Source organism: Arachis hypogaea, chromosome 18, assembly GCF_003086295.3.
Source record: "Arachis hypogaea cultivar Tifrunner chromosome 18, arahy.Tifrunner.gnm2.J5K5, whole genome shotgun sequence".
NCBI lineage: Eukaryota > Viridiplantae > Streptophyta > Magnoliopsida > Fabales > Fabaceae > Arachis > Arachis hypogaea.
In genome coordinates this window covers 99,669,327-99,687,656 of record NC_092053.1, presented here as the reverse complement: position 1 = coordinate 99,687,656, position 18,330 = coordinate 99,669,327, and the positions used below count along the sequence as shown (strand labels likewise).

The following is an 18,330-nucleotide window of genomic DNA, read 5'->3' as shown; positions in this document are numbered from 1 at the left end:
ATATGTCACAGGGAAAAACTTCCACCACCTCGTCCGATTAAGCACAAGAAAGCTAGAAGTCAGATAGAATATTGTGAGTATCATAAGCTCTATGGCCATTCCACCAACGAATACTATGACCTAAAAAGCGTCATAGAAAATTTGGCCAGAGAAGGCCGACTTGATAGATACCTGGCAGACAAGTCGGACGATCCGAGAAAAAGAAGAAGGGATGAAGAAGGGGGACGACCCGAACATCCTTCTCACACCCTGGAATGACACATCCATATGATTAATGGAGGATTTGCAGGAAGAGAAATGTTAAAATCATCCCAAAAAAGACACTTCAAAGAAGTATACCAGGTCGGGGTGAGCAATCAACTGATCGACCAGCCCACCATCTCTTTCACTAAAGAAGATGCACAAGGCCTACTGTCTGGGAACGATGACCCAATGGTGATAACACTGATCCTGGCCAATGCTAACCTTCACTGCACCTTCATAGATCAAGGAAGTTCAACTGACATCCTGTTCAAACCCGCTTTTGACAAGCTCGGGTTAGAAGAAAAAGACTTAAAAGCCTACCCTCATAGCCTGTACGGACTAGGAGACACCTCGATCCGACCTCTTGCTTACATCCCATTATACACCACCTTCGGAAAGGGTACTAGGTCAAGGACCTTGAGTATCGACTACACTGTAGTCGACGTAAACTCAGCCTACAATGCTCTAATAGATCCAAACACCCTAAATAAACTTGCAGTTGTTGTCTTTATTCCTTACCTTTGTATGAAATTTCCTACCCCCAAAGGGATTGCCACTATCAAAGGAGACCAAAAGCTAGCTAGGAAGTGCTACAATGAGAGCCTCACTTTGAAAGGAAACTCAGGAGGCAAGGAAGTCAACACCATCGAATTGGAGGGAGTACGAGTTCGTGAAGAATTATGTCCTCAACCCGAAGGCAAAATTGAAGATATACTAATTGGAGACCATCCTAGCAAGACAACGAGTATAAGGGCAAACTTAAAAGAGAGCCTGAAGAAGCAACTCGTTGACTTGTTAAGATAAAACTCCGACCCTTTTTTTTTCTGGAAAGCTTTTGACATGCCCGGCATAGATCCCGACCTGATGTGCCATAAGCTTGCTGTATACCCAGGTTCCCGACCTGTTCAGCAGAAGCGCAGGAAGCTCGGGCCAGAATGAATACAGGTTGTAGAAGAGCAGGTGCAGGCCTTGCTAGGAGCAGGATTTATAAGGGAGGTAAAATATCCGCTTTGGCTGACCAACGTTTTATTGGTAAAAAAGTAAAACGGTAAATGGAGAATGTGTGTTGATTACACTGATCTCAACAAAGCCTGCACTAAAGATTCTTATCTACTCCCCCACTTTGATGCTCTGGTCGACTCAGCCTCAGGCTACAGATATCTTTCCTTCATGAATGCCTACTCGGGGACGCCCACGTATTGTTGATTTCTGTTTTCTATTGTGCATATATTATGGCGTCTAGCTTTGCGACGATTGCTAGTGATCATGTACTGATGGTGTTCTTAACCATATCGATACATTCGCAGGTACAGTATGCAATAGGAAACCTTATCTAAGACTGGTTCTCAAGTAATGTCAGGTTGTATGGTGTAAACCAAAACATGAGATCATGGCCTGCATAAGACAGACATACATCATATTTGGTTGCTCATATTTTTGTGTTGTGTATTTCTGTGAATGTATGTAAGGTTTTGGTTGATTGCTTTTCTATTCTTTATTTTCTAAAGTTGTATATGTTCTATTGCTTGTTTGTTGTATAATAAAGAATAAAGTGAACCTAATTAACTATCCCGACCCTACTAAGGACTCCCCGATAGAGGCGAAAGCACCTTTCCACGACCGCTAGAGAGAAAGACCAAAAGAAGGACCATAGGGTTGCTATTGTTTTGAAGCCGTCTTGTTTAGATACAAATGAAGACATAGAGTGTCTTTCTCTCACTTTTGTGATCTTAGAGGGGAATAAACTTATAGTGGAAATTAGGTTAGCCTGGATTCCAGTTTAGGGGCTTTTTGAATTGGCCAGGACCTGGGATGTCATGTGTGTGTGTGTGTGTTATCTAACTATGCCAGGAATGTTCTAACTGGATACTATACGAAGTTGATGACATATCACCGTATATTTGGGTTCCTATATGTATTTATGAGATGCTCATGAATATTTCTATCTTATCTTGTGACTGTTATTATATCTGTTGTTGATGTGCGTTGACCTAATATTTTTTTAAAAGGAAAAGGTTTCCTATAAAATCGACAACGTGTTAACTACGATCAGGCTCATATTCATTAAATAATAGATAATAATTAGGAAGACAAGTTGGTAGCACTCAGTTTTTGATATGATCTAGACATACAGAAAATTGGGCTATTATAACTTAATGAGTGGATATTTTATATGCTTTTTGGCATCATTTTCATATAGTTTTTAGTATGTTTTGTTTAAGTTTCTTTAAGTTTTCATAGGTTTTAGTGCAAAATTCATATTTTTGGATTCTACTTTGAGTTTGTGTGTTTTTATGTAATTTCAGGTATTTTCTGGCTAAAATTGAAGAGTTGGAGCAAAAGTCTGATTCAGAGATAGAGCAAGTGCTGTAGATGCTGTCAGGATCTGACCTCCTTGCACTCGAAAGAGCATTTCTACAAGATAACCTTAGCTTGCTTCAAATCACAATTTCGCGCACCACAACTATCAAGAAAATTGGATATTAATGACTCAAGATCACCCAAGTTCTCAACCCAAGCCAAGAGTGCAAAATCTACTCTATAACTAAGTAAGGTATTTTATCAAACACTTGGTCGATATAAAAGAAAAGCATTATAAATTGCGTGAATTAATAAAATCTATAACTTCGCAATACAAGAGAGCAATCATAACAACTCAATTAAGTAATAATAAAATATCAAACATCAAATTGCATTAAGAGAAAATGATAATTCAACAATGTTTCATAAACTAAAAATAGCAAAATAGAGAAAACAACAAGAAATTCTGAGAAATTAGAGTAGCAAAAAAAGAAATTATTAACTAAAAACTACAATTAACAAATTTAAATCCTAGAACTGGAAAGAAAATTTAAGAAAATTCTTGAATTCTAGGGAAAATTTGGAGCTTCCCTCTCTAGAATTCAAAGTAAAAAATCCTAAAAAAACTAAAAACTAAGACTACTTGGCTGATCGTCTCTCAATCCTTGCTTCAAATGCTTTAGAAATGAGTTGGATTGTGTCCAAAATGGGCTAGAAATCGCGAGTCACGTGCCATTTTAAGTAAGGAACGAGATTGAAATGATGCATATGCACGCATGCTGCGTGCTCACGAATGAAAAAAGATGCGTACGCATGATTGATAGCTTTGGTCAACTTCATTTCTTCATGAATTCTCCATATTTTTGGCTTTTACACAATCTTTCCAAGCCATCATTGCCTTTTAAACCTTAAATCACTCAAACAAACATACCAAGACATCGAATGGAATAGAAGTGAAATTAATTTGACAATTTACAAGTCCAAAAAGCATGTTTTTAACAATTAAGCAAATTAGAAAAATATTAACAAAAGCCTTCAATTACAATGAATAAGTGCAATTTACTATTTTCAATCTAAAATTCATGAAAAATGGATATCATGCATCATTTAGGCTTTATAGCATATATAACGGGAATTTAGCTAACCTAACACTGACCTCAAATTCAAGCTTTCTAATAATCTCTTGGGGACTTTCTAACACATTTCACACATATATTTTGTAACCATCCAACCCCATGAGGCCTGAGATTTCTTATTCCTTATGACGTTCACCGACATGCATAGGTTTAAGTATATATGTGGCATAAGTAGTAAGTTAAAATTATAATCCGTGGTGTTAAAACTTTTTGGCTTTTCCCAAACGATAAGTTTTGGGTAATTAATTAATTACCGCTATAATCAAATTTCTTTTATTTTATTAATTTATTAAGTTCACTGAATAATAAATTAGCAGAGGAACAATCCTAGATGCATCATCAATCAATAATTGGTACATGATCACAATTTCTATTCTTAACCCAAAATACTCTTGCCATAGGATAAATCAAACTAATGCTTTAGTCATTCTTATGAAAAACCCTAAGATCAACTAAACCATTAGTTCACCAAAGCCAATTATAATTTAACCATGATTAGAAGAAACAATGTCACTCCTTTCTTTTCCATTATTTCCACAGACAATACATCTTTCCCCCTTCTCGAACCATGATTTCATCTCATTGTTAACTAACCTAGTGGATGCTTAGTCAATAAACTCAAGTACATGTGTTGCCTTATTCACCAACATCAGCCACGAAACACACATGCAAGCTTACACCTGTTCTTCACTTCATTATCCTCACTTCATTTATTCATTTGTTCACACACAATATGCAAAAAGGAAGAGAGAAAGAGTGAATACCAAAGTGACCCAGAAAACACGGTTGGCTTGCCATCTTCCTCTTCCCTTCAATTTCGATAGGAGCTTGGAGAATGTAGCCCTCCTCTTCCTCCATCAACCCTTGTAGCATTGAAATTATTTACTGGGTAAGCTAGCCTTGGCTCCCCCTCTCTTCTATCTAATTCGGTTTCACCATTATTGAACAATTCAGCCTTGTTCTTTCTTCTAGTTTGTGAAGCTCAAGGGAAGTTCCTCTAGTCTCTCTATTCCACTGAGCCATTTGGTCAGAGAGGGTGAGAGTTGCATCTCCTCTTTTATGGTGGTTAGGGTTCGGCCCCAAGGCTTTAATGATAATGATGAATGAAATTAAATTATGATGCATTAGGTGTTCTAGCTGAGAAAGTGAGCTTAGGAGCAAAGCATATCAATTTTCAACATCACCAAGTAAGGGTTAGGATAATTTGATTGTTATTTTTGTGGTTGTGCCTGTGATGAGAATTGATGAAGTATTTTTTCTTGACTAGTGATAAATATGGTTCTAGTATGTGTTTGAATGATGGATAGGGTATATGAATTGTTATGTTTGGTATAATGCTAAAAGGTGTAAGCTTGACTTTGTTTAGGTACTTGAAATGATGAAATTTATTGAATTTATTTTCTTGGAATGTGTTGGCTGTGAAAGAAACTCTAAACAACTGAAAAAAAGGTTAGAAGTGTGATTTTTGGAAGGATTATAGGTTTAAGTATGGAATATGGTATGTAAGGTTGCTAAAAAAGTCTAGGCAGGATTTCTACATAATTTGGTAGTAGAATAGAACCGTTTCTGGGGGCATACTAGGTCCTATTTTTGAATGAAACCATTTTTTCATTAAACGTTAATATGTTTTGAGCACCTCATAAAAAATTCAGATTTTATTGATGAGTAGTTTGAGAGAAATGAATTTTTAAAGATTAATGATTTCTGCAGAAAATTCTATTTCTCTACTGCAGAAGCACCAAATTCTAACCCACCTAATTTATAATTCTGATGAGTTTTGAGCTGAAATTAATGGCATTTTTAATCTTTATGATCCCAAAATCGATAGTTAAAATTTCGTGTCAAAACATTTTTTAACCAATTAGTTATGTTGCAAAGAGTGAAGGTAGCTCGCTGGATTTTGAAAACAGAATTCTGAAAAGCAGGGCTATATTCCTAAGCTCATAACTTTTTCATATAACATGGTATTAATCTAAACTTTAGTTTTCTGGAAATCCAGAAGAGTCTTGTTTAAGGACATGAATTTTGAAAGATAATGGGTGAGAATTGGATTTTTAGTGAATTTAACAAATCTACTGCCCCTGTCGTTCCTTGCTGCATTTTCTCAAAAACAATAACATCATCCTTTTTAAGCAATAGCACCAATTTAAACTATGACCAAATTACCTCAATACCAAGCTTTAGGATCTAAAATAGTCATATTAGGATAACGAAGAAAGTTTTAAAGTCAACGGATGATGCGGATGTATGTATAATTAGGCGGTGGTGCGGAGGTATGTATAACTGGGCAGTGATGCGGAGGTATGTTTTATAGTGTTGGTGATGTGGAGGCATAATAGAGAGAAATGAAATGAGAAAACATGTATAAAAGAGATAATCAAAACGAATAGTAAATTATGAAAAGTGTATGTTAAATGGGCCTTGTGTCAAACTGCTAATGCGAAAGTGCCTCCCTAATGGATAGCTTAAGATTGTTAATGCGGGAATGTTCGCCAAACTGATAGCACTGTTCCTTAATGTGATGCACATTAAAATGTTCTTATGATGAGGCCTAACTAACATAGGTAACCAAGATTCCAAGGTATCTAACTGACACAGTAAAGGGACCATATTCGGGGTTCACTCCGAGTAACGTCAGGTTACGGGTAGACAACCGACGCATGAGTTCATGGCCTGCGCTAGGAACAGGCATGCATAATTTTGTTTGTGCATATGACCTTCTTGTGAATTATTTATTGCCAATTCCTATTTGTCTATACTATTTACTTTTTGTATGTATGTTTGTGCCCTGTGTTTCTGTGTTTGTTCTTTTTCTGTTTCACGACAACTTAGAGACAAAGACCTTAGACTCCCCTTTTACCTTGCTGAGAACTCTAAGTTCTCACCCTTCCTCTCTTTCTTTCTCCCACTCCCCAGATGGGTTCAGCAAAGGAGTCTGTTGAGTTTCAGGTTTTGATACATCGCCCACATTTTGACCTCGGTATGTCGTATGTATTCACTCTAACTTAAGACCATTCGGGTGATTGACCTAGCTAACTTTTTACTCCTTTTGATGATCAATAGTATTACTTTTTCCTTACTTCTGTAGTACTTTTAGAGGGGTAAGACCTTTCAGTAGTAGGGTTCCAGTTTAGGAAACCCGTGTGAGGGTTGGGACTCACTTCCTCTTTTGTATATGTATATATAACTTGGTGTAGTTCTAAGTTTTCTGATAGATGACATGTATCTCCAAACTTAGCTCCCGTGTACATTTGTATATATGTAAATATGCTTATGTTATGTCATCATGTATTTACCAATGACGTAGCTTAAAGTGTTAACCTATCGAGTAGCTTAACGATATTTCAGGAGAAATAATTTAATCACGCTAAACTGATGAAGGCTTATATTAACATTTATGAAATTCGAGTCTAGAGCCAAGTAGGTCCATACGACATGTAACACCTGAATGTTTGGCATTGGTCATGACGTGTCAAAGGTTGGGGGTTACAAGTTGGTATCAGAGTAGTTCGTCCTTTGAGCCTTGGGATGGACTGTCTATACTTCCTTGCATACTCTAAATCATTTTATACCATGCAGTTAGGATATTTTGTAATATATTCTGCATGAGGGTCTATGAACATCTATTGTAGTAATATTAATACTTAATTTTGATATATTAAGATTGATCACCTTAATATTGATTGTTAGGTATTAATAGGACTCAAATGGCTGCGAATAGGCGACGACGCTCTCGAGTGGAGGGAACAAGCGAGGGAACTATCCTCGATGCAGTGGCTATTCTCGAATCTGTAAACGCCATGGCCGCTGCTATACGTGACTCAATAGATGCTACCAACCGAGTAGCTGAACGTCTTAATCGCCATAACGGAGCTGAAAATAACCATGAGCCAATGACTTTAGCCTCTTTCTTGAAGATAAATCCACCACAATTCATGGAAACACTAGTGCTTCGTGAGCTAATGACTGTTTTAAAGAGATAGGACGGTCAATGCGAGCACAACAAGTCCCTGAAGGATAGCGAGTGGAATTTACTACTTACATGCTGAGAAATGATGCACAACATTGCTGGCAGAGAGTACTTTAACTACTAGAAAGGGAAGCTATTAACATCACTTGGGAGAAATTTTCAGCTGAATTTTATAAATAGTATTTCCCTTAGTGTTTTCGTGCCGCTAAGGAATGAGAGTTGCTTCCTCTGAGACAAGGGAACATGAAAGTTACTGAGTATACTCGCAAGTTTGAAGAGTTATACCGGTTCTCAAATGTTTGTCAGAGGGCACCAGCTGCATTTGAGAAATGGAAGTGTATTAAGTTTGAAGGAGGACTTAGGAAAGAACTGTTAGCTCATGTGGGCCCAATAGGAATCCAGAATTTTGCAGAATTAGTTAACAAGAGCCAACTGACAGAGGAATGCATCAGGAAGCTAGTGGCAGCATAAACTAATCAAAAGAACCTTTCATCAAGGGACTTCCATCGTAACCTCACCCCTCAAAGAAGAAACTTCAAAGTAACTCAACAGTCAAATTTGGGTAAACAACCGTAATCGACCCAACCAAAACTGATATCCGCTGTGTGTGAAAAGAATCATGGGGCAAACCCTGCCTGCTGAAGTCTGGGATTTGCTATAACTGCGGTAAGCCTGGACACATAACCAAAGAATACACGACGAAGGGCCGAACTTGTTTTTCCTGGACAACAACACCCAAGGAGGGTGTTAGTCGTAGATGCAGGAAAAACTACCGAAATCGATCTCTTCCCTCGAGGTAACGAAATTTTGAGGGCAAAATTTTTTTTAAGGGGGTAGAATGTAACCACCCTACCCCATGAGGCCTGAGATTTCTCATTCCTCATGACGTTTGCCAACACGCATAGGTTTAAGTATATATGCAGCATAGGTAGTAAGTTAAAATTATAATCTGTGGTGCTAAAACCTTTTAGCTTTTCTGGAACGATAAGTTTTGGATAATTAATTAATCATCGCTATAATCAAATTTTTTTTATTTTATTAATTTATTAATTTCACTAAATAATAAATTAGCTAAGGAATAATCCTAGATGCATCATCAATCAACAATTGGTACATGATCACAATTTCTATTCTTAACCCAAAATACTCTTGCCATAGGATAAATCAAATTAATGCTTTAGTCATTCTTATGAAAAAAACCTAAGATCAACTAAACCATTACTTCACCTAAGCCAATTATAATTTAACCATGATTAGAAGCAACAATGTCACTCCTTTCTTTTCCATTATTTCCAAAGACAACACCTCTTTCCCCCCTTCTCAAACCATGATTTCATCTTATGGTTAACTAACCTAGTGGATGCTTAGTTAATAAACTCAAGTACATGTGTTGCCTTATTCACCAACATCAGCCACTAAACACACATGCAAGCTTACACCTGTTCTTCACTTCATTATTCTCACTCCATTTATTCATTTGTTCACACATAATCTGCAAAAAGGAAGAGAGAAAGAGTGAAGACTGAAGTGACCCAGCAAACACAGTTAGCTTGCCATTTTCCTCTTCCCTTCAATTTCAATAGGAGCTTGAAGAATGTAGCCCTCCTCTTCCTCCATCAACCCTTGTAGCATTGAAATTCTTTACTGGGTAAGCTAGTCTCGGCTCCCCCTTTCTTCTATCTAATTCGGTTTCACCATTATTGAACAATTCAGCCTTGCTCTTTCTTCTAGTTTGTGAAGCTCAAGGAAAGTTCCTCTAGTCTCTCTATTCCACTGAGCCATTCGATCAGAGAAGGTGAGAGTTGCATCTCCTCTTTTCTGGTGGTTAGGGTTCAGCCCCAAGGCCCTAATTATAATAATGAATGAAATTAAACTATGATGCATTAGGTGTTGTAGCTGAGAAAGTGAGCTTAGGAGCAAAGCATATCAATTTTCGACATCACCAAGAGAAGGTTAAGATAATTAGATTGTTATTTTGTGGCTGTGCCTGTGATGAGAATTGATGAAGTATTATATTCTTGACTAATGATAAATATGATTTTAGTATGTGTTTGAATGATGGATAGGGTATATGAATTGTTATGTTTGGTATAATGCTGAAAGGTGAAAGCTTGACTTTGTTTAGGTACTTGAAATTGTGAAATTTATTGAATTTGTTTTTTTGAACTGTGTTGGCTATGAAAGCATCTCTGAACAACTAAAGAAAGGTTATAAGTGTGATTTTTGGAAGGGTTATAGGTTTAAGTATGAAATATGGTACGTAAGGTTGCTGAAAAAGTCTAGACAGGATTTCTACATAATTGGCAGTAGAATATAACCATTTCTGGAAACCAACTAGGTTTTATTTTTGAATGAAACCATTTTCCCATGAAACTTTAACATGATTTTAGCGTCTCATAAAAAATTTAGTTTTTATTGATGAGTAGTTTGGGAGAAATGAATTTTTAAAAATTGATGGTTTCTGCAGAAAATCCTGCTTCTCTACTGCAGAAGCACCAACTTCTAACCCACCTAATTTTCAATTCTGATGAGTTTTTGAGCTGAAACCAACGGCATTTTTAAGCTTTGTGAGTCTAAAATCTTCCGTTTAAATTTCGTGTCAAAAGTATTTTTAACAAATTAGTTACATTGCAAAAAGTGAGGGTAGCTCGCTGGATTTTGAAAATAGAACTCTGAAAATCATGGCTGTGTTCCTGAGCTCATAACTTTTTCATGTGACATGGTATTAATCTGAAATTTAGTTTTCTAGAAAGCTGGAAGAGTCTTGTTTAAGGACATGAATTTTGAAAGACAATGGGTGAGAATTGATTTTTAGTGAATTTAACAAATTTACTGCCCCTGCCGTTCGTTGCTGCATTTTCTCAAAAGCAATAACAACATCCTTTTTAAGCAATAGCACCAGTTTAAACTATGATCAAATTAACTCAATACCAAGATTTAGGTTCTAAAATATTAGTATTAGGACAACTAAGGAAGTTTTAAGGTCAATGGTGATGCATAAGTATGTATAATTAGGCGGTGGTGCGGAGGTATGTATAGCTAGGCGGTGATGCGGAGGTATGTTTTATAGTATTGGTGATGTGGAGGCATAATAGAGAGAAATGAAATGAGAAAACATGTATGAAAGAGATAATCAAAATGAATAGTAAATTATGAAAAGTGTATGTTAAATGGGTCTTGTGCCAAACTGCTAATGTGAAAGTGTCCGCCTAGCGGATAGCTTGAGATTTCTAATGCAGTAATGCAGTAATGCTCACTTCACTGATAGCACTATTCTTTACTGTGATGCACATTAAAATGTTATTGTGATGAGGCCTAATTGACACGGGTAACCGTGATGGCAGGGTGTCTAACTGACACCGTAAAGGGACCATATTCGGGGTTCACTCCGAGTAACGTCGGGTTGCGGGTAGACAACCGACGCATGAGCTCATGGCCTGCGCTAAGAACATGCATGCATCATCTTGTTTGCGCGTGTGAATGATGAGCGGATAATTTATACGCTTTTTGGCATTGTTTTTAGTATGTTTTTAGTATATTTTAGTTAGTTTTTATTATATTTTTATTAGTTTTTATTTAAAATTCATTTTTTCAGACTTTAATATGAGTTTGTGTATTTTTCTGTGATTTCAGGTATTTTCTGGCTGAAATTGAGGGACCTGAGCAAAAATCTGATTCAGAGGCTGAAAAAAAACTGCAGATGCTGTTGGATTCTGACCTCTCTGCACTCAAAGTGGCTTTTCTGGAGCTACAGAAGCCCAATTGGCGCGCTCTTAATTGCGTTGGAAAGTAGACATCCTGGGCTTTCCAACAATATATAATAGTTCATACTTTTCCCAAGATTTGATGGCTCAAACCGGCGTTCAAAGTCAGTATAGAAATTCTGGCGTCAAAACGCCAGAACTAGCATAAAAGCTGGAGTTAAACGCCCAAACTGGCACAAAAGCTGGCGTTTAACTCCAAGAAAAGTCTCTACACATGGAAGCTTCAATGCTCAGCCCAAGCACACACCAAGTGGGCCCGAAAGAAGATTTCTGCATTAATTACTTATTTCTGTAACCCTAGGCTACTAGTTATCTATAAATAGGACCTTTTGCTATTGTATTTTTAGACTTTTGGATACCTTTTGATCTCTGGACGTTTAGTTCTTAGATCATGGAGGCTGGCCATTTGGTCATGCCTAGACCTTGTTCTTATGTATTTTCAACGGTGGAGTTTCTACACACCATAGATTAAGGTGTGGAGCTCTGCTATTCTTCATGAATTAATATAATTACTATTGTTTTTCTATTCAATTCACGCCTACTTCTTCTCTAAGATATTCATTCGTTCTTCAACTTGATGAATGTGATGATCCGTGACACTCATCATCATTCTCACCTATGAACATGTGCCTGACAACCACCTCTGTTCTACTAGCAATGGCTTGAATGCGTATCTCTTGGGTTTCTAATCTAAGATTGGAACCTTCGTGGTATAGGCTAGAATTATTGGCGGTCATTCTTGAGGTCCGAAAAGTCTAAACCTTGTTTGTGGTATTCCGAGTAGGATCTGGGAAGGGATGACTGTGACGAGCTTCAAACTCGCGATTGTTGGGCGTGTGACAGATGCAAAAGGATCAATGGATCCTATTCCAACATCATCGAGAACCGACAGATGATTAGCCGTGCGGTGACAGCGCATTTGGAACATTTTCACTGAGAGGACGGGAAGTAGCCATTGACAACAGTGATGCCCAACATAAAGCTTGCCATGGAAGGGAGTATGAATGATTGGATGAAGGCAATAGGAAAGCAGAAGTTTAGGAGGAACAAAGCATCTTCATACGCTTATCTGAAATTCCTACCAAGGAATTACATAAGTATCTCTATCTTTATTTTATATTTTATCCATATTCTAATTATCAATTCTCCATAACCATTTGAATCTGCCTGACTGAGATTTACAAGATGACTATAGCTTGCTTCAAGCCGACAGTCTCCGTGGGATCGACCCTTACTCATGTAAGGTATTACTTGGACGACCCAGTGCACTTGCTGGTTAGTTGTGCGGAATTGTGACAAAGTGTGATTCACGTTTGAGAGCTCCAAGTCTTTGGTGCCATTGTTGATGATCACAATTTCGTGCACCAGTGAACTTCTTGTGAATTATTTATTGCCATTTCCTATTTGTCTATACTATTTACTTTTTGTGTGTATGATTGTGCCCTGTGTTTCTATGTTTGTTCTTTATCAGTTTCATGACAACTTAGAGACAAAGACCTTAGGCTCCCCTTTTACCTTGCTGAGAACTCTGGATTCTCACCCTTCTCCTCTTTCTTTCTCCCCCTCCCCAGATGGGTTTGGCAGAGGAGTCCGTTGAGTTTCGGGTTTCAGTACATTGCCCACATTTCGACTTCGGCATGTCATACGTATTCACTCTAGCTGAAGACCATTCCGGAGATTGACCTAGTTGACTTTTTACTCCTTTCGATGATCAATAGTATTACTTTCCCCTCACTTTTGTAGTACTTTTAGAGGGGTAGGACCTCTTAGTAGTTTGGTTCCAGTTTAGAAAACCCGTGTGAGGGTTGGGACTGACTTCCTCTTTTTTATATGTTTATATAACTTGGTTTAGTTCTAAGTTTTTTTATAGATGACATGTATCTCCAAACTTAGCTCTAGTGTACATTTGTATATATGTAAATTTGCTTATTTTCTGTTATCATGTATTTACCTATGACGTAGCTTAAAGTGTTAACCTTGTGAGTAGCTAAAAGATATTTCACGAGAAATAATCTAATCACGCTAAACTTATAAAGGCTTATATTAACATTTGTTTATGAAATCCGAGTCCAGAGTTCTGAGCGGATATTTTATATGCTTTTTGCCATCATTTTCATATAGTTTTTAGTATGTTTTATTTAAGTTTTATTAAGTTTTCATAAGTTTTAGTGCAAAATCCACATTTTTGGATTCTACTTTGAGTTTGTGTATTTTTATGTAATTTCAGGTATTTTCTGGCTGAAATTGAGGAGCTGGAGCAAAAGTATGATTCAGAGGCAGAGAAAGCACTGCAGATGTTGTCTGGATCTGACCTCCTTGCACTCAAAAGAGCTTTATAGAAGTCCAAATGGAGCGTTCTCAACGGCTATGGAAAGCTAACATTCAGAGCTTTCCAGAAATATATAATAGTTTATACTTTGCTTCAGAATTGAAGGCCCAAAACTGGCGTTCAACGCCAGCCTCCTGCCCTATTCTGGCATCCAGCACCCAAAGGAGAAGAGACCAGCATCCAACGCCTATAAAGTACTCCCTAGCCAGCATTCAATACCCTAGAAGCCTCCTAACACGTGGATCTCAATCAAGCTCAGTCCAAACACTCACCAAGTGGGCCCCAAAAGTGAATTTTAGCACTACAAGACTGTTTTACCCTTCTTATGTAATCCTTAGTCATTAGTTTAGTATATATAGAACAAGGATCACCCTTGTTCAGGACTGATGAGCGGAAAATTTATACGCTTTTTGGCATTATTTTTACATAATTTTTAGTATGATTTAGCTAATTTTTAGTATATTTTTATTAGTTTTTAAATAAAATTCACATTTCTGGACTTTACTATGAGATTGTATGCTTTTTTGTGATTTCAGGTAATTTCTGGCTGAAATTGAGGGACTTGAGCAAAAATCAGATTCAGAGGTTGAAGAAGGACTGCAGATGCTGTTGGATTCTGACCTCCCTGCACTCAAAGTGGATTTTCTGGAGCTACAGAACTCCAAATGGCGCGCTCTCAATTGCGTTGGAAAGTAGACATTCAGAGCTTTCCATCAATATATAATAGTCCATACTTTTCCCGAGTTTAGATAACGCAAACTGGCGTTTAACGCCAGTTCCATGCTGCATTCTGGAGTTAAACGCCAGAAACAGGTTGCAAAGTGGAGTTAAACGCCAGAAACAGGTTACAAACTGGCATTCAACTCCAAAAGAAGCCTCTACACGTGTAAAGCTCAATGCTCAGCCCAAGCACACACCAAGTGGACCCCAGAAGTGGATTTCTGCATCATTTACTTATCTCTGTAACCCTAGTAACTAGTTTAGCATAAATAGGACTTTTTACTATTGTATTTACATCTTTTGTTCATCTTTGGATTATCTTTTGATCCTTTGATCATGCTTAGGGGGCTGGCCTCTCGGCCATGCCTGGACCTTGTTCTTATGTATTTTCAACAGTAGAGTTTCTACACACCATAGATTAAGGTATGGAGCTCTGCTGTTCCTCATGAATTAATGCAAAGTACTATTGTTTTTCTATTCAATTCAAGCTTATTCCTATTCAAAGATATTCATTCGCACCCAAGAACATGATGAATGTGATGATTATGTGACGCTCATCACCATTCTCACCTATGAACGCGTGCCTGACAACCACTTTCGTTCTACATGAAGATGAGATAGAATGAATATCTCTTAGATATCTAATACAGAGGACCGAGTCCAAGATATTAGAATCTTCGTGGTATAAGTTAGAACCCATGGACGGCCATTCCCGAGATCTGGAAGGTCTAAACCTTGTCTGTGGTATTCCGAGTAGGATATGGGAAGGGATGGCTGTGACAAGCTTCAAACTCGCGAGTGCTGGGCGTAGTGACAGACGCAAAAGGATAGTAAATCCTATTCCAGTATGATCGAGAACCGACAGATGATTAGCCATGCAGTGACAGCGCATTGGACCATTTTCACAGAGAGGACGGGATGTAGCCATTGACAACGGTGATGCCCAACATAAAGCTTACCATGGAAAGGAGTATGAAGGATTGGATGAAGACAGCAGGAAAGCAGAGGTTCAGGAGGAACAAAAGCATCTCTATACGCTTATCGGAAATTCTCACCAATGAATTACATAAGTATCTCTATCTTTATTTTACGTTTTATTTGTCTTTTAATTATTATAACTCTATAACCATTTGAATCCGCCTGACTGAGATTTACAAGGTGACCATAACTTGCTTCAAGCCGACAATCTCCGTGGGATCGACCCTTACTCACGTAAGGTTTATTACTTGGATGACCCAGTGCACTTGCTGGTTAATTGTGCGAAGTTGTGACAAAGAAGTGTGATTCACGTTTGAGAGCACCAAGTCTTTGGCGCCATTGTTGATGATCACAATTTCGTGCACCATGTTTTTGGCGCCGTTGCCGGGGATTGTTCGAGTTTGGACAACTGACGGTTCATCTTGTTGCTCAGATTAGGTAATTTTGTTTTATTTTTAAGCTTTTTATTTCTTATTTTTGAAAATAATACAAAAAAATTTCTTCTTTTTCGTTTTCCCAAAATAATTTTCGAAAAAAAAAAAACCAAAAAAAATTCTTATAAAATCATAAAAACAAAAAAAATTTATGTTTCTTGTTTGAGTCTAGTGTCAATTTGTAAGTTTGGTATCAATTGCATCTTTTTAATTTTTCTTAAAATTTTTCGAAAAATTCATGCATTGCATTCTTCATGATCTTCAAGTTGTTCTTGACAAGTCTTCTTGTTTGATCTTCAATTTTTCTTGTTTTGTGTCTTTTCTTGTTTTTCATATGCATTTTCAATTTGTTAGTATCTAAAGTTTGAAAATTTCTAAGTTTGGTGTCTTGCATGTTTTTCTTTTCTTAAAAATTTTCAAAAATAAGTCTTGATGTTCATCTTGATCTTCAAAGTGTTCTTGGTGTTCATCTTGACATTCAAAGTGTTCTTGCATGCATTAGGTGTTTTGATTCATAATTTTCATGATTTGTTTCAATTTTGTGTTTTTCTCTTTCATCATTAAAAATTTAAAAATCAAAAAAATATCTTTCCCTTATTTCACTCATAAATTTCGAAAATTTGAGTTGACTTTTTCAAATCTTTTTAAAATTTAGTTGTTTCTTATGAGTCAAGTCAAATTTTCAATTTAAAAACCTTATCTTTTTCAAAAATCAAATCTTTTTTGTTTTTCTTTCATAATTTTCGAAAATTTCAAATTGATTTTCAAGAATCTTTTTCTTATTTTGTTTCATAATTTCAAAATCTTTACTAACAATTAATGTGATTGATTCAAAAATTTTAAGTTTGTTACTTGCCTATTAAGAAAGGTTCAATCTTTAAATTTTAAAATCTTATCTTTTAAGTTTCTTGTTAGTCAAGTAATCAACTTTAATTTTCAAAATCAAATCTTTTTAAATTTCTTTTTCAAATATTTTTCAAAATAAGTTTCAATCACATCTTTTTCAAAATCAATTTCAAAATCTTTTCTAACTTCTTTTCTAACTCCTTATCTTTTCAAAAATTGATTTTCAAATCTTTTTCAATTAACTACTTAACTTTTTGTTTGATTTTAAAAGTTTACTATTTCAATCATATCTTTTTCAAAACTACCTAACTAATTCTCTCTAATTTTCGAAAATTACCTTCCTCTTTTTCAAAATTTCTTTCCAATTAAATATTTCTTTTAAATTTTAGTTTGATTTAATTTTATTTTTCTTTTTAAGTTTTCGAATTTTAACTTTAATTTCAAATTAAAAACAAAAATACTTTTATTTTAATTTATTTAATTTTCGAAATTTTCTCCCCCTCATCTCTTTCTAATTATTTTATTTATTTACTAACACTTCTCTTCATCTAAAAATTCGAACCCTTTCTTCCTCCTGGTGTTCGAATTTCTCTTCTTTTATTCTTTTCTTCTTCTACTCACATAAAGGAATCTCTATACTGTGACATAGAGGATTCCATATTTTCTTTTCTGTTTTCTTCTTTTTCATATGAGCAGGAACAAGGATAAGAACATTGTTGTTGAAGCTGATCCTGAACCTGAAATGACTCTGAAGAGGAAGCTAAGGGAAGCTAAAGCACAACTCTCTGGAGAAAATCTGACAGAAATTTTCGAAAAAGAATGAGACATGGCCGAAAATAATAACAATGCAAGGAAGATGCTTGGTGACTTTACTGCACCAAATTCTAACTTACATGGAAGAAGCATCTCAATCCCTGCCATTGGAGCAAACTATTTTGAGCTAAAGCCTCAATTAGTTTATCTGATGCAACAGAACTGCAAGTTTCATGGACTTCCATCAGAAGATCCTTTTCAGTTCTTAACTGAATTCTTACAGATCTGTGATACTGTTAAGACCAATGGGGTTGATCCCGAGGTCTACAGGCTTATGCTTTTCCTATTTGCTGTAAGAGATAGAGCTAGAATATGGTTGGACTCTCAACCTAAGGATAGCCTGAACTCTTGGAATAAGCTGGTCACAGCTTTCTTAGCCAAGTTCTTTCCTCCTCAAAAACTTAGCAAGCTTAGAGTGGATGTTCAAACCTTCAAACAGAAAGAAGGTAAATCCCTCTATGAAGCTTGGGAGAGATACAAGGAACTGACCAAAAAGTGTTCTTCTGACATGCTTTTAGAATGGACCATCCTGGATATATTCTACGATGGTTTATCTGAATTATCAAAGATGTCATTGGACCATTCTGCAGGTGGATCCATTCAACTAAAGAAAACACCTGCAGAAGCTCAGGAACTCATTGACATGGTTACAAATAACCAGTTCATGTACACTTCTGAAAGGAATCCTGTGAATAATGGGACGCCTCAGAGGAAGGGAGTTCTTGAAATTGATACTCTGAATGCCATATTGGCTCAGAACAAAATATTGACTCAGCAAGTCAATATGATTTCTCAA

General features: G+C 36.5%; 1 non-coding gene across 1 annotated transcript; it reads right to left on the bottom strand.

Annotated features, from left to right (window-relative positions):
* Positions 1–17,940: 17,940 nt before the first annotated feature.
* LOC112773932 (small nucleolar RNA R71) lies at positions 17,941–18,048 on the bottom strand. The gene has a single exon (XR_003188452.1). It is a non-coding gene; the product is annotated as a small nucleolar RNA R71 (small nucleolar RNA).
* Positions 18,049–18,330: the final 282 nt, after the last annotated feature.